At 47.7% G+C, this 20,215-nt stretch overlaps 13 non-coding genes across 13 annotated transcripts; all 13 read right to left on the bottom strand.

Moving 5' to 3' along the window:
- Positions 1-981: 981 nt before the first annotated feature.
- Positions 982-1,172, bottom strand: LOC142685864 (U2 spliceosomal RNA). The gene has a single exon (XR_012855302.1). It is a non-coding gene; the product is annotated as a U2 spliceosomal RNA (small nuclear RNA).
- A 1,284-nt stretch (positions 1,173-2,456) lies between these two features.
- Positions 2,457-2,647, bottom strand: LOC142685853 (U2 spliceosomal RNA). Its single transcript, XR_012855292.1, has one exon. It is a non-coding gene; the product is annotated as a U2 spliceosomal RNA (small nuclear RNA).
- A 1,272-nt stretch (positions 2,648-3,919) lies between these two features.
- Positions 3,920-4,110, bottom strand: LOC142685844 (U2 spliceosomal RNA). Its single transcript, XR_012855284.1, has one exon. It is a non-coding gene; the product is annotated as a U2 spliceosomal RNA (small nuclear RNA).
- Positions 4,111-5,402: 1,292 nt separating this feature from the next.
- Positions 5,403-5,593, bottom strand: LOC142685832 (U2 spliceosomal RNA). The gene has a single exon (XR_012855273.1). It is a non-coding gene; the product is annotated as a U2 spliceosomal RNA (small nuclear RNA).
- Positions 5,594-6,881: 1,288 nt separating this feature from the next.
- Positions 6,882-7,072, bottom strand: LOC142685857 (U2 spliceosomal RNA). Its single transcript, XR_012855296.1, has one exon. It is a non-coding gene; the product is annotated as a U2 spliceosomal RNA (small nuclear RNA).
- Positions 7,073-8,352: 1,280 nt separating this feature from the next.
- On the bottom strand, positions 8,353-8,543 carry LOC142685819 (U2 spliceosomal RNA). The gene has a single exon (XR_012855262.1). It is a non-coding gene; the product is annotated as a U2 spliceosomal RNA (small nuclear RNA).
- Positions 8,544-9,839: 1,296 nt separating this feature from the next.
- On the bottom strand, positions 9,840-10,030 carry LOC142685807 (U2 spliceosomal RNA). Its single transcript, XR_012855251.1, has one exon. It is a non-coding gene; the product is annotated as a U2 spliceosomal RNA (small nuclear RNA).
- A 1,288-nt stretch (positions 10,031-11,318) lies between these two features.
- LOC142685794 (U2 spliceosomal RNA) lies at positions 11,319-11,509 on the bottom strand. Its single transcript, XR_012855239.1, has one exon. It is a non-coding gene; the product is annotated as a U2 spliceosomal RNA (small nuclear RNA).
- Positions 11,510-12,813: 1,304 nt separating this feature from the next.
- Positions 12,814-13,004, bottom strand: LOC142685781 (U2 spliceosomal RNA). Its single transcript, XR_012855228.1, has one exon. It is a non-coding gene; the product is annotated as a U2 spliceosomal RNA (small nuclear RNA).
- A 1,312-nt stretch (positions 13,005-14,316) lies between these two features.
- Positions 14,317-14,507, bottom strand: LOC142685769 (U2 spliceosomal RNA). Its single transcript, XR_012855217.1, has one exon. It is a non-coding gene; the product is annotated as a U2 spliceosomal RNA (small nuclear RNA).
- Positions 14,508-15,791: 1,284 nt separating this feature from the next.
- On the bottom strand, positions 15,792-15,982 carry LOC142685757 (U2 spliceosomal RNA). The gene has a single exon (XR_012855206.1). It is a non-coding gene; the product is annotated as a U2 spliceosomal RNA (small nuclear RNA).
- Positions 15,983-17,274: 1,292 nt separating this feature from the next.
- Positions 17,275-17,465, bottom strand: LOC142685745 (U2 spliceosomal RNA). Its single transcript, XR_012855195.1, has one exon. It is a non-coding gene; the product is annotated as a U2 spliceosomal RNA (small nuclear RNA).
- Positions 17,466-18,757: 1,292 nt separating this feature from the next.
- Positions 18,758-18,948, bottom strand: LOC142685733 (U2 spliceosomal RNA). Its single transcript, XR_012855184.1, has one exon. It is a non-coding gene; the product is annotated as a U2 spliceosomal RNA (small nuclear RNA).
- Between the last annotated feature and the right edge of the window lie 1,267 nt (positions 18,949-20,215).

The following is a 20,215-nucleotide window of genomic DNA, read 5'->3' as shown; positions in this document are numbered from 1 at the left end:
CCCCTTGTTCCTTCACACCTTGTATCAGCTGTAATCCAGTCCAGTCCAGTGCTGCCTGCTGAGCAGCACTGACCAACACTGCCTGGGCCCAGGCTTTTATCTCTGAGGCCCCATTATGATGTCAGAAAGCTGGCTCTGGAATCCTGAGGGCTCCACTATGACACGTGCAAAGTTCCGTCTGAACTTTATATAAGACGGTGAGGCTCAGTCAGTCACTCAGTGTTGCCTGAGAGGGCAACACTGCAACAGCCGGCCGCCAGGCTGTCTTTTTTTTGCACAGCTAGTTGCCTCCAGGAGGCCACAAGAGGGAGACAAGGGACTGCAAAATGGAAAATAGGCATCCACCAACTTTACAGACAACTTCTCCTTGCTCCTACAACCTCCATCCTTGCACAGTTTGTTATTCTTCTAGGTAACATAGTAACAAATCCAAATTGCTGCTCTCTTTGTAGGCAAGCAAGGCTTTGTTGCAACTGCAATTCTTACTTCTTCTTGAAATGTAGGGACGACAGTACATTCCATCACATCCATCTAGTGTACACAGGTAGGTCCATTGTGGCGGGCAGGCGAGCGGGCGGGCTGCTTTATTGGCTGTTTGCTGTTCCCCTACTCCACTCCACTATTTGACTGTTGTGCTGCATCAATCAATCAATCAATCAATCAATCAATCAATCAATCAATCAGTGGCTGGCTCAGGTGCAGCTCTTTAACTTACCTAAAAGGGAGGGCGGAGAGAAGACAAGGAAGGTGAATGAGGTGTTCCAATGTGAAATGCCGGAAACACAGAAACACAGACGACACACAACAAGAGGTGGCAATCTATTCATTAATTGCATTTAATCAATGAGCTCATTATCACTCATGCATTGTCCAACAGGTGTTGAAATAATGGGATTAAAAGGGGAGATCCCTTCAGAAAGACAGAAACAATAGCAAAGACAAAAAACACTTTTGGAATCTGCTTTTAGTCAACACATAAGGAAAGGGTGCACCGGTCCTGGAAATACTGCAATACCAGGTCAATGCGTGGAGTGGACAGAGCAAGCTCTATTTCCATCTCCCTGTTCTAAAAATCCATTTAATATATGGTCCCCAGATAGGGGACGTATCAGATATTAAACTGATAAGAACAGATACTACACCTGATCTTAGCCAAAAGGCCGAGAAGCGATAACCCGAACGGGCCGCGCGTTGCCCGAGCCTGCCCGATACTGCTGTTCAGCCCTTGCAGCGATTCAGCCTACTTCTAGGCAATTCCATGGGGCCCTGCAGGCTCACACACTCACAGCTACACGGGAGGTGAATAAAGGCCGGAGAGGAAGCCAGACAGGATTTGCTTCTTTTGCTTGCACCACAATGCAGTGCTGAAAGAGGAGGAATCTACATAAAAACGCCTTCCTGGCAACGCCCAAATGCCCTGCTGCCATGCAGATAAACACTGGCAGCGGCAGCAAGTGCATGCCCACAGCCACCCCTTGTTCCTTCACACCTTGTATCAGCTGTAATCCAGTCCAGTCCAGTGCTGCCTGCTGAGCAGCACTGACCAACACTGCCTGGGCCCAGGCTTTTATCTCTGAGGCCCCATTATGATGTCAGAAAGCTGGCTCTGGAATCCTGAGGGCTCCACTATGACACGTGCAAAGTTCCGTCTGAACTTTATATAAGACGGTGAGGCTCAGTCAGTCACTCAGTGTTGCCTGAGAGGGCAACACTGCAACAGCCGGCCGCCAGGCTGTCTTTTTTTTGCACAGCTAGTTGCCTCCAGGAGGCCACAAGAGGGAGACAAGGGACTGCAAAATGGAAAATAGGCATCCACCAACTTTACAGACAACTTCTCCTTGCTCCTACAACCTCCATCCTTGCACAGTTTGTTATTCTTCTAGGTAACATAGTAACAAATCCAAATTGCTGCTCTCTTTGTAGGCAAGCAAGGCTTTGTTGCAACTGCAATTCTTACTTCTTCTTGAAATGTAGGGACGACAGTACATTCCATCACATCCATCTAGTGTACACAGGTAGGTCCATTGTGGCGGGCAGGCGAGCGGGCGGGCTGCTTTATTGGCTGTTTGCTGTTCCCCTACTCCACTCCACTATTTGACTGTTGTGCTGCATCAATCAATCAATCAATCAATCAATCAATCAATCAATCAATCAATCAGTGGCTGGCTCAGGTGCAGCTCTTTAACTTACCTAAAAGGGAGGGCGGAGAGAAGACAAGGAAGGTGAATGAGGTGCTCCAATGTGAAATGCCGGAAACACAGAAACACAGACGACACACAACAAGAGGTGGCAATCTATTCATTAATTGCATTTAATCAATGAGCTCATTATCACTCATGCATTGTCCAACAGGTGTTGAAATAATGGGATTAAAAGGGGAGATCCCTTCAGAAAGACAGAAACAATAGCAAAGACAAAAAACACTTTTGGAATCTGCTTTTAGTCAACACATAAGGAAAGGGTGCACCGGTCCTGGAAATACTGCAATACCAGGTCAATGCGTGGAGTGAACAGAGCAAGCTCTATTTCCATCTCCCTGTTCTAAAAATCCATTTAATATATGGTCCCCAGATAGGGGACGTATCAGATATTAAACTGATAAGAACAGATACTACACTTGATCTTAGCCAAAAGGCCGAGAAGCGATAACCCGAACGGGCCGCGCGTTGCCCGAGCCTGCCCGATACTGCTGTTCAGCCCTTGCAGCGATTCAGCCTACTTCTAGGCAATTCCATGGGGCCCTGCAGGCTCACACACTCACAGCTACACGGGAGGTGAATAAAGGCCGGAGAGGAAGCCAGACAGGATTTGCTTCTTTTGCTTGCACCACAATGCAGTGCTGAAAGAGGAGGAATCTACATAAAAACGCCTTCCTGGCAACGCCCAAATGCCCTGCTGCCATGCAGATAAACACTGGCAGCGGCAGCAAGTGCATGCCCACAGCCACCCCTTGTTCCTTCACACCTTGTATCAGCTGTAATCCAGTCCAGTCCAGTGCTGCCTGCTGAGCAGCACTGACCAACACTGCCTGGGCCCAGGCTTTTATCTCTGAGGCCCCATTATGATGTCAGAAAGCTGGCTCTGGAATCCTGAGGGCTCCACTATGACACGTGCAAAGTTCCGTCTGAACTTTATATAAGACGGTGAGGCTCAGTCAGTCACTCAGTGTTGCCTGAGAGGGCAACACTGCAACAGCCGGCCGCCAGGCTGTCTTTTTTTTGCACAGCTAGTTGCCTCCAGGAGGCCACAAGAGGGAGACAAGGGACTGCAAAATGGAAAATAGGCATCCACCAACTTTACAGACAACTTCTCCTTGCTCCTACAACCTCCATCCTTGCACAGTTTGTTATTCTTCTAGGTAACATAGTAACAAATCCAAATTGCTGCTCTCTTTGTAGGCAAGCAAGGCTTTGTTGCAACTGCAATTCTTACTTCTTCTTGAAATGTAGGGACGACAGTACATTCCATCACATCCATCTAGTGTACACAGGTAGGTCCATTGTGGCGGGCAGGCGAGCGGGCGGGCTGCTTTATTGGCTGTTTGCTGTTCCCCTACTCCACTCCACTATTTGACTGTTGTGCTGCATCAATCAATCAATCAATCAATCAATCAATCAATCAGTGGCTGGCTCAGGTGCAGCTCTTTAACTTACCTAAAAGGGAGGGCGGAGAGAAGACAAGGAAGGTGAATGAGGTGTTCCAATGTGAAATGCCGGAAACACAGAAACACAGACGACACACAACAAGAGGTGGCAATCTATTCATTAATTGCATTTAATCAATGAGCTCATTATCACTCATGCATTGTCCAACAGGTGTTGAAATAATGGGATTAAAAGGGGAGATCCCTTCAGAAAGACAGAAACAATAGCAAAGACAAAAAACACTTTTGGAATCTGCTTTTAGTCAACACATAAGGAAAGGGTGCACCGGTCCTGGAAATACTGCAATACCAGGTCAATGCGTGGAGTGGACAGAGCAAGCTCTATTTCCATCTCCCTGTTCTAAAAATCCATTTAATATATGGTCCCCAGATAGGGGACGTATCAGATATTAAACTGATAAGAACAGATACTACACTTGATCTTAGCCAAAAGGCCGAGAAGCGATAACCCGAACGGGCCGCGCGTTGCCCGAGCCTGCCCGATACTGCTGTTCAGCCCTTGCAGCGATTCAGCCTACTTCTAGGCAATTCCATGGGGCCCTGCAGGCTCACACACTCACAGCTACACGGGAGGTGAATAAAGGCCGGAGAGGAAGCCAGACAGGATTTGCTTCTTTTGCTTGCACCACAATGCAGTGCTGAAAGAGGAGGAATCGACATAAAAACGCCTTCCTGGCAACGCCCAAATGCCCTGCTGCCATGCAGATAAACACTGGCAGCGGCAGCAAGTGCATGCCCACAGCCACCCCTTGTTCCTTCACACCTTGTATCAGCTGTAATCCAGTCCAGTCCAGTGCTGCCTGCTGAGCAGCACTGACCAACACTGCCTGGGCCCAGGCTTTTATCTCTGAGGCCCCATTATGATGTCAGAAAGCTGGCTCTGGAATCCTGAGGGCTCCACTATGACACGTGCAAAGTTCCGTCTGAACTTTATATAAGACGGTGAGGCTCAGTCAGTCACTCAGTGTTGCCTGAGAGGGCAACACTGCAACAGCCGGCCGCCAGGCTGTCTTTTTTTTGCACAGCTAGTTGCCTCCAGGAGGCCACAAGAGGGAGACAAGGGACTGCAAAATGGAAAATAGGCATCCACCAACTTTACAGACAACTTCTCCTTGCTCCTACAACCTCCATCCTTGCACAGTTTGTTATTCTTCTAGGTAACATAGTAACAAATCCAAATTGCTGCTCTCTTTGTAGGCAAGCAAGGCTTTGTTGCAACTGCAATTCTTACTTCTTCTTGAAATGTAGGGACGACAGTACATTCCATCACATCCATCTAGTGTACACAGGTAGGTCCATTGTGGCGGGCAGGCGAGCGGGCGGGCTGCTTTATTGGCTGTTTGCTGTTCCCCTACTCCACTCCACTATTTGACTGTTGTGCTGCATCAATCAATCAATCAATCAATCAATCAATCAATCAATCAATCAATCAATCAATCAGTGGCTGGCTCAGGTGCAGCTCTTTAACTTACCTAAAAGGGAGGGCGGAGAGAAGACAAGGAAGGTGAATGAGGTGCTCCAATGTGAAATGCCGGAAACACAGAAACACAGACGACACACAACAAGAGGTGGCAATCTATTCATTAATTGCATTTAATCAATGAGCTCATTATCACTCATGCATTGTCCAACAGGTGTTGAAATAATGGGATTAAAAGGGGAGATCCCTTCAGAAAGACAGAAACAATAGCAAAGACAAAAAACACTTTTGGAATCTGCTTTTAGTCAACACATAAGGAAAGGGTGCACCGGTCCTGGAAATACTGCAATACCAGGTCAATGCGTGGAGTGGACAGAGCAAGCTCTATTTCCATCTCCCTGTTCTAAAAATCCATTTAATATATGGTCCCCAGATAGGGGACGTATCAGATATTAAACTGATAAGAACAGATACTACACTTGATCTTAGCCAAAAGGCCGAGAAGCGATAACCCGAACGGGCCGCGCGTTGCCCGAGCCTGCCCGATACTGCTGTTCAGCCCTTGCAGCGATTCAGCCTACTTCTAGGCAATTCCATGGGGCCCTGCAGGCTCACACACTCACAGCTACACGGGAGGTGAATAAAGGCCGGAGAGGAAGCCAGACAGGATTTGCTTCTTTTGCTTGCACCACAATGCAGTGCTGAAAGAGGAGGAATCTACATAAAAACGCCTTCCTGGCAACGCCCAAATGCCCTGCTGCCATGCAGATAAACACTGGCAGCGGCAGCAAGTGCATGCCCACAGCCACCCCTTGTTCCTTCACACCTTGTATCAGCTGTAATCCAGTCCAGTCCAGTGCTGCCTGCTGAGCAGCACTGACCAACACTGCCTGGGCCCAGGCTTTTATCTCTGAGGCCCCATTATGATGTCAGAAAGCTGGCTCTGGAATCCTGAGGGCTCCACTATGACACGTGCAAAGTTCCGTCTGAACTTTATATAAGACGGTGAGGCTCAGTCAGTCACTCAGTGTTGCCTGAGAGGGCAACACTGCAACAGCCGGCCGCCAGGCTGTCTTTTTTTTGCACAGCTAGTTGCCTCCAGGAGGCCACAAGAGGGAGACAAGGGACTGCAAAATGGAAAATAGGCATCCACCAACTTTACAGACAACTTCTCCTTGCTCCTACAACCTCCATCCTTGCACAGTTTGTTATTCTTCTAGGTAACATAGTAACAAATCCAAATTGCTGCTCTCTTTGTAGGCAAGCAAGGCTTTGTTGCAACTGCAATTCTTACTTCTTCTTGAAATGTAGGGACGACAGTACATTCCATCACATCCATCTAGTGTACACAGGTAGGTCCATTGTGGCGGGCAGGCGAGCGGGCGGGCTGCTTTATTGGCTGTTTGCTGTTCCCCTACTCCACTCCACTATTTGACTGTTGTGCTGCATCAATCAATCAATCAATCAATCAATCAATCAATCAATCAATCAATCAATCAGTGGCTGGCTCAGGTGCAGCTCTTTAACTTACCTAAAAGGGAGGACGGAGAGAAGACAAGGAAGGTGAATGAGGTGTTCCAATGTGAAATGCCGGAAACACAGAAACACAGACGACACACAACAAGAGGTGGCAATCTATTCATTAATTGCATTTAATCAATGAGCTCATTATCACTCATGCATTGTCCAACAGGTGTTGAAATAATGGGATTAAAAGGGGAGATCCCTTCAGAAAGACAGAAACAATAGCAAAGACAAAAAACACTTTTGGAATCTGCTTTTAGTCAACACATAAGGAAAGGGTGCACCGGTCCTGAAAATACTGCAATACCAGGTCAATGCGTGGAGTGGACAGAGCAAGCTCTATTTCCATCTCCCTGTTCTAAAAATCCATTTAATATATGGTCCCCAGATAGGGGACGTATCAGATATTAAACTGATAAGAACAGATACTACACTTGATCTTAGCCAAAAGGCCGAGAAGCGATAACCCGAACGGGCCGCGCGTTGCCCGAGCCTGCCCGATACTGCTGTTCAGCCCTTGCAGCGATTCAGCCTACTTCTAGGCAATTCCATGGGGCCCTGCAGGCTCACACACTCACAGCTACACGGGAGGTGAATAAAGGCCGGAGAGGAAGCCAGACAGGATTTGCTTCTTTTGCTTGCACCACAATGCAGTGCTGAAAGAGGAGGAATCGACATAAAAACGCCTTCCTGGCAACGCCCAAATGCCCTGCTGCCATGCAGATAAACACTGGCAGCGGCAGCAAGTGCATGCCCACAGCCACCCCTTGTTCCTTCACACCTTGTATCAGCTGTAATCCAGTCCAGTCCAGTGCTGCCTGCTGAGCAGCACTGACCAACACTGCCTGGGCCCAGGCTTTTATCTCTGAGGCCCCATTATGATGTCAGAAAGCTGGCTCTGGAATCCTGAGGGCTCCACTATGACACGTGCAAAGTTCCGTCTGAACTTTATATAAGACGGTGAGGCTCAGTCAGTCACTCAGTGTTGCCTGAGAGGGCAACACTGCAACAGCCGGCCGCCAGGCTGTCTTTTTTTTGCACAGCTAGTTGCCTCCAGGAGGCCACAAGAGGGAGACAAGGGACTGCAAAATGGAAAATAGGCATCCACCAACTTTACAGACAACTTCTCCTTGCTCCTACAACCTCCATCCTTGCACAGTTTGTTATTCTTCTAGGTAACATAGTAACAAATCCAAATTGCTGCTCTCTTTGTAGGCAAGCAAGGCTTTGTTGCAACTGCAATTCTTACTTCTTCTTGAAATGTAGGGACGACAGTACATTCCATCACATCCATCTAGTGTACACAGGTAGGTCCATTGTGGCGGGCAGGCGAGCGGGCGGGCTGCTTTATTGGCTGTTTGCTGTTCCCCTACTCCACTCCACTATTTGACTGTTGTGCTGCATCAATCAATCAATCAATCAATCAATCAATCAATCAATCAATCAGTGGCTGGCTCAGGTGCAGCTCTTTAACTTACCTAAAAGGGAGGGCGGAGAGAAGACAAGGAAGGTGAATGAGGTGTTCCAATGTGAAATGCCGGAAACACAGAAACACAGACGACACACAACAAGAGGTGGCAATCTATTCATTAATTGCATTTAATCAATGAGCTCATTATCACTCATGCATTGTCCAACAGGTGTTGAAATAATGGGATTAAAAGGGGAGATCCCTTCAGAAAGACAGAAACAATAGCAAAGACAAAAAACACTTTTGGAATCTGCTTTTAGTCAACACATAAGGAAAGGGTGCACCGGTCCTGGAAATACTGCAATACCAGGTCAATGCGTGGAGTGGACAGAGCAAGCTCTATTTCCATCTCCCTGTTCTAAAAATCCATTTAATATATGGTCCCCAGATAGGGGACGTATCAGATATTAAACTGATAAGAACAGATACTACACTTGATCTTAGCCAAAAGGCCGAGAAGCGATAACCCGAACGGGCCGCGCGTTGCCCGAGCCTGCCCGATACTGCTGTTCAGCCCTTGCAGCGATTCAGCCTACTTCTAGGCAATTCCATGGGGCCCTGCAGGCTCACACACTCACAGCTACACGGGAGGTGAATAAAGGCCGGAGAGGAAGCCAGGCAGGATTTGCTTCTTTTGCTTGCACCACAATGCAGTGCTGAAAGAGGAGGAATCGACATAAAAACGCCTTCCTGGCAACGCCCAAATGCCCTGCTGCCATGCAGATAAACACTGGCAGCGGCAGCAAGTGCATGCCCACAGCCACCCCTTGTTCCTTCACACCTTGTATCAGCTGTAATCCAGTCCAGTCCAGTGCTGCCTGCTGAGCAGCACTGACCAACACTGCCTGGGCCCAGGCTTTTATCTCTGAGGCCCCATTATGATGTCAGAAAGCTGGCTCTGGAATCCTGAGGGCTCCACTATGACACGTGCAAAGTTCCGTCTGAACTTTATATAAGACGGTGAGGCTCAGTCAGTCACTCAGTGTTGCCTGAGAGGGCAACACTGCAACAGCCGGCCGCCAGGCTGTCTTTTTTTTGCACAGCTAGTTGCCTCCAGGAGGCCACAAGAGGGAGACAAGGGACTGCAAAATGGAAAATAGGCATCCACCAACTTTACAGACAACTTCTCCTTGCTCCTACAACCTCCATCCTTGCACAGTTTGTTATTCTTCTAGGTAACATAGTAACAAATCCAAATTGCTGCTCTCTTTGTAGGCAAGCAAGGCTTTGTTGCAACTGCAATTCTTACTTCTTCTTGAAATGTAGGGACGACAGTACATTCCATCACATCCATCTAGTGTACACAGGTAGGTCCATTGTGGCGGGCAGGCGAGCGGGCGGGCTGCTTTATTGGCTGTTTGCTGTTCCCCTACTCCACTCCACTATTTGACTGTTGTGCTGCATCAATCAATCAATCAATCAATCAATCAATCAATCAATCAATCAATCAATCAATCAATCAGTGGCTGGCTCAGGTGCAGCTCTTTAACTTACCTAAAAGGGAGGGCGGAGAGAAGACAAGGAAGGTGAATGAGGTGTTCCAATGTGAAATGCCGGAAACACAGAAACACAGACGACACACAACAAGAGGTGGCAATCTATTCATTAATTGCATTTAATCAATGAGCTCATTATCACTCATGCATTGTCCAACAGGTGTTGAAATAATGGGATTAAAAGGGGAGATCCCTTCAGAAAGACAGAAACAATAGCAAAGACAAAAAACACTTTTGGAATCTGCTTTTAGTCAACACATAAGGAAAGGGTGCACCGGTCCTGGAAATACTGCAATACCAGGTCAATGCGTGGAGTGGACAGAGCAAGCTCTATTTCCATCTCCCTGTTCTAAAAATCCATTTAATATATGGTCCCCAGATAGGGGACGTATCAGATATTAAACTGATAAGAACAGATACTACACTTGATCTTAGCCAAAAGGCCGAGAAGCGATAACCCGAACGGGCCGCGCGTTGCCCGAGCCTGCCCGATACTGCTGTTCAGCCCTTGCAGCGATTCAGCCTACTTCTAGGCAATTCCATGGGGCCCTGCAGGCTCACACACTCACAGCTACACGGGAGGTGAATAAAGGCCGGAGAGGAAGCCAGACAGGATTTGCTTCTTTTGCTTGCACCACAATGCAGTGCTGAAAGAGGAGGAATCTACATAAAAACGCCTTCCTGGCAACGCCCAAATGCCCTGCTGCCATGCAGATAAACACTGGCAGCGGCAGCAAGTGCATGCCCACAGCCACCCCTTGTTCCTTCACACCTTGTATCAGCTGTAATCCAGTCCAGTCCAGTGCTGCCTGCTGAGCAGCACTGACCAACACTGCCTGGGCCCAGGCTTTTATCTCTGAGGCCCCATTATGATGTCAGAAAGCTGGCTCTGGAATCCTGAGGGCTCCACTATGACACGTGCAAAGTTCCGTCTGAACTTTATATAAGACGGTGAGGCTCAGTCAGTCACTCAGTGTTGCCTGAGAGGGCAACACTGCAACAGCCGGCCGCCAGGCTGTCTTTTTTTTGCACAGCTAGTTGCCTCCAGGAGGCCACAAGAGGGAGACAAGGGACTGCAAAATGGAAAATAGGCATCCACCAACTTTACAGACAACTTCTCCTTGCTCCTACAACCTCCATCCTTGCACAGTTTGTTATTCTTCTAGGTAACATAGTAACAAATCCAAATTGCTGCTCTCTTTGTAGGCAAGCAAGGCTTTGTTGCAACTGCAATTCTTACTTCTTCTTGAAATGTAGGGACGACAGTACATTCCATCACATCCATCTAGTGTACACAGGTAGGTCCATTGTGGCGGGCAGGCGAGCGGGCGGGCTGCTTTATTGGCTGTTTGCTGTTCCCCTACTCCACTCCACTATTTGACTGTTGTGCTGCATCAATCAATCAATCAATCAATCAATCAATCAATCAATCAATCAATCAATCAGTGGCTGGCTCAGGTGCAGCTCTTTAACTTACCTAAAAGGGAGGGCGGAGAGAAGACAAGGAAGGTGAATGAGGTGTTCCAATGTGAAATGCCGGAAACACAGAAACACAGACGACACACAACAAGAGGTGGCAATCTATTCATTAATTGCATTTAATCAATGAGCTCATTATCACTCATGCATTGTCCAACAGGTGTTGAAATAATGGGATTAAAAGGGGAGATCCCTTCAGAAAGACAGAAACAATAGCAAAGACAAAAAACACTTTTGGAATCTGCTTTTAGTCAACACATAAGGAAAGGGTGCACCGGTCCTGGAAATACTGCAATACCAGGTCAATGCGTGGAGTGGACAGAGCAAGCTCTATTTCCATCTCCCTGTTCTAAAAATCCATTTAATATATGGTCCCCAGATAGGGGACGTATCAGATATTAAACTGATAAGAACAGATACTACACTTGATCTTAGCCAAAAGGCCGAGAAGCGATAACCCGAACGGGCCGCGCGTTGCCCGAGCCTGCCCGATACTGCTGTTCAGCCCTTGCAGCGATTCAGCCTACTTCTAGGCAATTCCATGGGGCCCTGCAGGCTCACACACTCACAGCTACACGGGAGGTGAATAAAGGCCGGAGAGGAAGCCAGACAGGATTTGCTTCTTTTGCTTGCACCACAATGCAGTGCTGAAAGAGGAGGAATCTACATAAAAACGCCTTCCTGGCAACGCCCAAATGCCCTGCTGCCATGCAGATAAACACTGGCAGCGGCAGCAAGTGCATGCCCACAGCCACCCCTTGTTCCTTCACACCTTGTATCAGCTGTAATCCAGTCCAGTCCAGTGCTGCCTGCTGAGCAGCACTGACCAACACTGCCTGGGCCCAGGCTTTTATCTCTGAGGCCCCATTATGATGTCAGAAAGCTGGCTCTGGAATCCTGAGGGCTCCACTATGACACGTGCAAAGTTCCGTCTGAACTTTATATAAGACGGTGAGGCTCAGTCAGTCACTCAGTGTTGCCTGAGAGGGCAACACTGCAACAGCCGGCCGCCAGGCTGTCTTTTTTTTGCACAGCTAGTTGCCTCCAGGAGGCCACAAGAGGGAGACAAGGGACTGCAAAATGGAAAATAGGCATCCACCAACTTTACAGACAACTTCTCCTTGCTCCTACAACCTCCATCCTTGCACAGTTTGTTATTCTTCTAGGTAACATAGTAACAAATCCAAATTGCTGCTCTCTTTGTAGGCAAGCAAGGCTTTGTTGCAACTGCAATTCTTACTTCTTCTTGAAATGTAGGGACGACAGTACATTCCATCACATCCATCTAGTGTACACAGGTAGGTCCATTGTGGCGGGCAGGCGAGCGGGCGGGCTGCTTTATTGGCTGTTTGCTGTTCCCCTACTCCACTCCACTATTTGACTGTTGTGCTGCATCAATCAATCAATCAATCAATCAATCAATCAATCAATCAATCAATCAATCAATCAATCAATCAATCAGTGGCTGGCTCAGGTGCAGCTCTTTAACTTACCTAAAAGGGAGGGCGGAGAGAAGACAAGGAAGGTGAATGAGGTGTTCCAATGTGAAATGCCGGAAACACAGAAACACAGACGACACACAACAAGAGGTGGCAATCTATTCATTAATTGCATTTAATCAATGAGCTCATTATCACTCATGCATTGTCCAACAGGTGTTGAAATAATGGGATTAAAAGGGGAGATCCCTTCAGAAAGACAGAAACAATAGCAAAGACAAAAAACACTTTTGGAATCTGCTTTTAGTCAACACATAAGGAAAGGGTGCACCGGTCCTGGAAATACTGCAATACCAGGTCAATGCGTGGAGTGGACAGAGCAAGCTCTATTTCCATCTCCCTGTTCTAAAAATCCATTTAATATATGGTCCCCAGATAGGGGACGTATCAGATATTAAACTGATAAGAACAGATACTACACTTGATCTTAGCCAAAAGGCCGAGAAGCGATAACCCGAACGGGCCGCGCGTTGCCCGAGCCTGCCCGATACTGCTGTTCAGCCCTTGCAGCGATTCAGCCTACTTCTAGGCAATTCCATGGGGCCCTGCAGGCTCACACACTCACAGCTACACGGGAGGTGAATAAAGGCCGGAGAGGAAGCCAGACAGGATTTGCTTCTTTTGCTTGCACCACAATGCAGTGCTGAAAGAGGAGGAATCTACATAAAAACGCCTTCCTGGCAACGCCCAAATGCCCTGCTGCCATGCAGATAAACACTGGCAGCGGCAGCAAGTGCATGCCCACAGCCACCCCTTGTTCCTTCACACCTTGTATCAGCTGTAATCCAGTCCAGTCCAGTGCTGCCTGCTGAGCAGCACTGACCAACACTGCCTGGGCCCAGGCTTTTATCTCTGAGGCCCGATTATGATGTCAGAAAGCTGGCTCTGGAATCCTGAGGGCTCCACTATGACACGTGCAAAGTTCCGTCTGAACTTTATATAAGACGGTGAGGCTCAGTCAGTCACTCAGTGTTGCCTGAGAGGGCAACACTGCAACAGCCGGCCGCCAGGCTGTCTTTTTTTTGCACAGCTAGTTGCCTCCAGGAGGCCACAAGAGGGAGACAAGGGACTGCAAAATGGAAAATAGGCATCCACCAACTTTACAGACAACTTCTCCTTGCTCCTACAACCTCCATCCTTGCACAGTTTGTTATTCTTCTAGGTAACATAGTAACAAATCCAAATTGCTGCTCTCTTTGTAGGCAAGCAAGGCTTTGTTGCAACTGCAATTCTTACTTCTTCTTGAAATGTAGGGACGACAGTACATTCCATCACATCCATCTAGTGTACACAGGTAGGTCCATTGTGGCGGGCAGGCGAGCGGGCGGGCTGCTTTATTGGCTGTTTGCTGTTCCCCTACTCCACTCCACTATTTGACTGTTGTGCTGCATCAATCAATCAATCAATCAATCAATCAATCAATCAATCAATCAATCAATCAATCAATCAATCAATCAATCAATCAGTGGCTGGCTCAGGTGCAGCTCTTTAACTTACCTAAAAGGGAGGGCGGAGAGAAGACAAGGAAGGTGAATGAGGTGTTCCAATGTGAAATGCCGGAAACACAGAAACACAGACGACACACAACAAGAGGTGGCAATCTATTCATTAATTGCATTTAATCAATGAGCTCATTATCACTCATGCATTGTCCAACAGGTGTTGAAATAATGGGATTAAAAGGGGAGATCCCTTCAGAAAGACAGAAACAATAGCAAAGACAAAAAACACTTTTGGAATATGCTTTTAGTCAACACATAAGGAAAGGGTGCACCGGTCCTGGAAATACTGCAATACCAGGTCAATGCGTGGAGTGGACAGAGCAAGCTCTATTTCCATCTCCCTGTTCTAAAAATCCATTTAATATATGGTCCCCAGATAGGGGACGTATCAGATATTAAACTGATAAGAACAGATACTACACTTGATCTTAGCCAAAAGGCCGAGAAGCGATAACCCGAACGGGCCGCGCGTTGCCCGAGCCTGCCCGATACTGCTGTTCAGCCCTTGCAGCGATTCAGCCTACTTCTAGGCAATTCCATGGGGCCCTGCAGGCTCACACACTCACAGCTACACGGGAGGTGAATAAAGGCCGGAGAGGAAGCCAGACAGGATTTGCTTCTTTTGCTTGCACCACAATGCAGTGCTGAAAGAGGAGGAATCTACATAAAAACGCCTTCCTGGCAACGCCCAAATGCCCTGCTGCCATGCAGATAAACACTGGCAGCGGCAGCAAGTGCATGCCCACAGCCACCCCTTGTTCCTTCACACCTTGTATCAGCTGTAATCCAGTCCAGTCCAGTGCTGCCTGCTGAGCAGCACTGACCAACACTGCCTGGGCCCAGGCTTTTATCTCTGAGGCCCCATTATGATGTCAGAAAGCTGGCTCTGGAATCCTGAGGGCTCCACTATGACACGTGCAAAGTTCCGTCTGAACTTTATATAAGACGGTGAGGCTCAGTCAGTCACTCAGTGTTGCCTGAGAGGGCAACACTGCAACAGCCGGCCGCCAGGCTGTCTTTTTTTTGCACAGCTAGTTGCCTCCAGGAGGCCACAAGAGGGAGACAAGGGACTGCAAAATGGAAAATAGGCATCCACCAACTTTACAGACAACTTCTCCTTGCTCCTACAACCTCCATCCTTGCACAGTTTGTTATTCTTCTAGGTAACATAGTAACAAATCCAAATTGCTGCTCTCTTTGTAGGCAAGCAAGGCTTTGTTGCAACTGCAATTCTTACTTCTTCTTGAAATGTAGGGACGACAGTACATTCCATCACATCCATCTAGTGTACACAGGTAGGTCCATTGTGGCGGGCAGGCGAGCGGGCGGGCTGCTTTATTGGCTGTTTGCTGTTCCCCTACTCCACTCCACTATTTGACTGTTGTGCTGCATCAATCAATCAATCAATCAATCAATCAATCAATCAATCAATCAATCAGTGGCTGGCTCAGGTGCAGCTCTTTAACTTACCTAAAAGGGAGGGCGGAGAGAAGACAAGGAAGGTGAATGAGGTGTTCCAATGTGAAATGCCGGAAACACAGAAACACAGACGACACACAACAAGAGGTGTCAATCTATTCATTAATTGCATTTAATCAATGAGCTCATTATCACTCATGCATTGTCCAACAGGTGTTGAAATAATGGGATTAAAAGGGGAGATCCCTTCAGAAAGACAGAAACAATAGCAAAGACAAAAAACACTTTTGGAATCTGCTTTTAGTCAACACATAAGGAAAGGGTGCACCGGTCCTGGAAATACTGCAATACCAGGTCAATGCGTGGAGTGGACAGAGCAAGCTCTATTTCCATCTCCCTGTTCTAAAAATCCATTTAATATATGGTCCCCAGATAGGGGACGTATCAGATATTAAACTGATAAGAACAGATACTACACTTGATCTTAGCCAAAAGGCCGAGAAGCGATAACCCGAACGGGCCGCGCGTTGCCCGAGCCTGCCCGATACTGCTGTTCAGCCCTTGCAGCGATTCAGCCTACTTCTAGGCAATTCCATGGGGCCCTGCAGGCTCACACACTCACAGCTACACGGGAGGTGAATAAAGGCCGGAGAGGAAGCCAGACAGGATTTGCTTCTTTTGCTTGCACCACAATGCAGTGCTGAAAGAGGAGGAATCTACATAAAAACGCCGTCCTGGCAACGCCCAAATGCCCTGCTGCCATGCAGATAAACACTGGCAGCGGCAGCAAGTGCATGCCCACAGCCACCCCTTGTTCCTTCACACCTTGTATCAGCTGTAATCCAGTCCAGTCCAGTGCTGCCTGCTGAGCAGCACTGACCAACACTGCCTGGGCCCAGGCTTTTATCTCTGAGGCCCCATTATGATGTCAGAAAGCTGGCTCTGGAATCCTGAGGGCTCCACTATGACACGTGCAAAGTTCCGTCTGAACTTTATATAAGACGGTGAGGCTCAGTCAGTCACTCAGTGTTGCCTGAGAGGGCAACACTGCAACAGCCGGCCGCCAGGCTGTCTTTTTTTTGCACAGCTAGTTGCCTCCAGGAGGCCACAAGAGGGAGACAAGGGACTGCAAAATGGAAAATAGGCATCCACCAACTTTACAGACAACTTCTCCTTGCTCCTACAACCTCCATCCTTGCACAGTTTGTTATTCTTCTAGGTAACATAGTAACAAATCCAAATTGCTGCTCTCTTTGTAGGCAAGCAAGGCTTTGTTGCAACTGCAATTCTTACTTCTTCTTGAAATGTAGGGACGACAGTACATTCCATCACATCCATCTAGTGTACACAGGTAGGTCCATTGTGGCGGGCAGGCGAGCGGGCGGGCTGCTTTATTGGCTGTTTGCTGTTCCCCTACTCCACTCCACTATTTGACTGTTGTGCTGCATCAATCAATCAATCAATCAATCAATCAATCAATCAATCAATCAATCAATCAATCAGTGGCTGGCTCAGGTGCAGCTCTTTAACTTACCTAAAAGGGAGGGCGGAGAGAAGACAAGGAAGGTGAATGAGGTGTTCCAATGTGAAATGCCGGAAACACAGAAACACAGACGACACACAACAAGAGGTGGCAATCTATTCATTAATTGCATTTAATCAATGAGCTCATTATCACTCATGCATTGTCCAACAGGTGTTGAAATAATGGGATTAAAAGGGGAGATCCCTTCAGAAAGACAGAAACAATAGCAAAGACAAAAAACACTTTTGGAATCTGCTTTTAGTCAACACATAAGGAAAGGGTGCACCGGTCCTGGAAATACTGCAATACCAGGTCAATGCGTGGAGTGGACAGAGCAAGCTCTATTTCCATCTCCCTGTTCTAAAAATCCATTTAATATATGGTCCCCAGATAGGGGACGTATCAGATATTAAACTGATAAGAACAGATACTACACTTGATCTTAGCCAAAAGGCCGAGAAGCGATAACCCGAACGGGCCGCGCGTTGCCCGAGCCTGCCCGATACTGCTGTTCAGCCCTTGCAGCGATTCAGCCTACTTCTAGGCAATTCCATGGGGCCCTGCAGGCTCACACACTCACAGCTACACGGGAGGTGAATAAAGGCCGGAGAGGAAGCCAGACAGGATTTGCTTCTTTTGCTTGCACCACAATGCAGTGCTGAAAGAGGAGGAATCTACATAAAAACGCCTTCCTGGCAACGCCCAAATGCCCTGCTGCCATGCAGATAAACACTGGCAGCGGCAGCAAGTGCATGCCCACAGCCACCCCTTGTTCCTTCACACCTTGTATCAGCTGTAATCCAGTCCAGTCCAGTGCTGCCTGCTGAGCAGCACTGACCAACACTGCCTGGGCCCAGGCTTTTATCTCTGAGGCCCCATTATGATGTCAGAAAGCTGGCTCTGGAATCCTGAGGGCTCCACTATGACACGTGCAAAGTTCCGTCTGAACTTTATATAAGACGGTGAGGCTCAGTCAGTCACTCAGTGTTGCCTGAGAGGGCAACACTGCAACAGCCGGCCGCCAGGCTGTCTTTTTTTTGCACAGCTAGTTGCCTCCAGGAGGCCACAAGAGGGAGACAAGGGACTGCAAAATGGAAAATAGGCATCCACCAACTTTACAGACAACTTCTCCTTGCTCCTACAACCTCCATCCTTGCACAGTTTGTTATTCTTCTAGGTAACATAGTAACAAATCCAAATTGCTGCTCTCTTTGTAGGCAAGCAAGGCTTTGTTGCAACTGCAATTCTTACTTCTTCTTGAAATGTAGGGACGACAGTACATTCCATCACATCCATCTAGTGTACACAGGTAGGTCCATTGTGGCGGGCAGGCGAGCGGGCGGGCTGCTTTATTGGCTGTTTGCTGTTCCCCTACTCCACTCCACTATTTGACTGTTGTGCTGCATCAATCAATCAATCAATCAATCAATCAATCAATCAATCAATCAATCAATCAATCAGTGGCTGGCTCAGGTGCAGCTCTTTAACTTACCTAAAAGGGAGGGCGGAGAGAAGACAAGGAAGGTGAATGAGGTGTTCCAATGTGAAATGCCGGAAACACAGAAACACAGACGACACACAACAAGAGGTGGCAATCTATTCATTAATTGCATTTAATCAATGAGCTCATTATCACTCATGCATTGTCCAACAGGTGTTGAAATAATGGGATTAAAAGGGGAGATCCCTTCAGAAAGACAGAAACAATAGCAAAGACAAAAAACACTTTTGGAATCTGCTTTTAGTCAACACATAAGGAAAGGGTGCACCGGTCCTGGAAATACTGCAATACCAGGTCAATGCGTGGAGTGGACAGAGCAAGCTCTATTTCCATCTCCCTGTTCTAAAAATCCATTTAATATATGGTCCCCAGATAGGGGACGTATCAGATATTAAACTGATAAGAACAGATACTACACTTGATCTTAGCCAAAAGGCCGAGAAGCGATAACCCGAACGGGCCGCGCGTTGCCCGAGCCTGCCCGATACTGCTGTTCAGCCCTTGCAGCGATTCAGCCTACTTCTAGGCAATTCCATGGGGCCCTGCAGGCTCACACACTCACAGCTACACGGGAGGTGAATAAAGGCCGGAGAGGAAGCCAGACAGGATTTGCTTCTTTTGCTTGCACCACAATGCAGTGCTGAAAGAGGAGGAATCTACATAAAAACGCCTTCCTGGCAACGCCCAAATGCCCTGCTGCCATGCAGATAAACACTGGCAGCGGCAGCAAGTGCATGCCCACAGCCACCCCTTGTTCCTTCACACCTTGTATCAGCTGTAATCCAGTCCAGTCCAGTGCTGCCTGCTGAGCAGCACTGACCAACACTGCCTGGGCCCAGGCTTTTATCTCTGAGGCCCCATTATGATGTCAGAAAGCTGGCTCTGGAATCCTGAGGGCTCCACTATGACACGTGCAAAGTTCCGTCTGAACTTTATATAAGACGGTGAGGCTCAGTCAGTCACTCAGTGTTGCCTGAGAGGGCAACACTGCAACAGCCGGCCGCCAGGCTGTCTTTTTTTTGCACAGCTAGTTGCCTCCAGGAGGCCACAAGAGGGAGACAAGGGACTGCAAAATGGAAAATAGGCATCCACCAACTTTACAGACAACTTCTCCTTGCTCCTACAACCTCCATCCTTGCACAGTTTGTTATTCTTCTAGGTAACATAGTAACAAATCCAAATTGCTGCTCTCTTTGTAGGCAAGCAAGGCTTTGTTGCAACTGCAATTCTTACTTCTTCTTGAAATGTAGGGACGACAGTACATTCCATCACATCCATCTAGTGTACACAGGTAGGTCCATTGTGGCGGGCAGGCGAGCGGGCGGGCTGCTTTATTGGCTGTTTGCTGTTCCCCTACTCCACTCCACTATTTGACTGTTGTGCTGCATCAATCAATCAATCAATCAATCAATCAATCAATCAATCAATCAATCAATCAATCAGTGGCTGGCTCAGGTGCAGCTCTTTAACTTACCTAAAAGGGAGGGCGGAGAGAAGACAAGGAAGGTGAATGAGGTGTTCCAATGTGAAATGCCGGAAACACAGAAACACAGACGACACACAACAAGAGGTGGCAATCTATTCATTAATTGCATTTAATCAATGAGCTCATTATCACTCATGCATTGTCCAACAGGTGTTGAAATAATGGGATTAAAAGGGGAGATCCCTTCAGAAAGACAGAAACAATAGCAAAGACAAAAAACACTTTTGGA

This window comes from Rhinoderma darwinii (assembly GCF_050947455.1).
Source record: "Rhinoderma darwinii isolate aRhiDar2 chromosome 5 unlocalized genomic scaffold, aRhiDar2.hap1 SUPER_5_unloc_15, whole genome shotgun sequence".
Lineage (NCBI taxonomy): Eukaryota > Metazoa > Chordata > Amphibia > Anura > Rhinodermatidae > Rhinoderma > Rhinoderma darwinii.
This window is presented reverse-complemented; position numbering and strand designations above follow the sequence as displayed.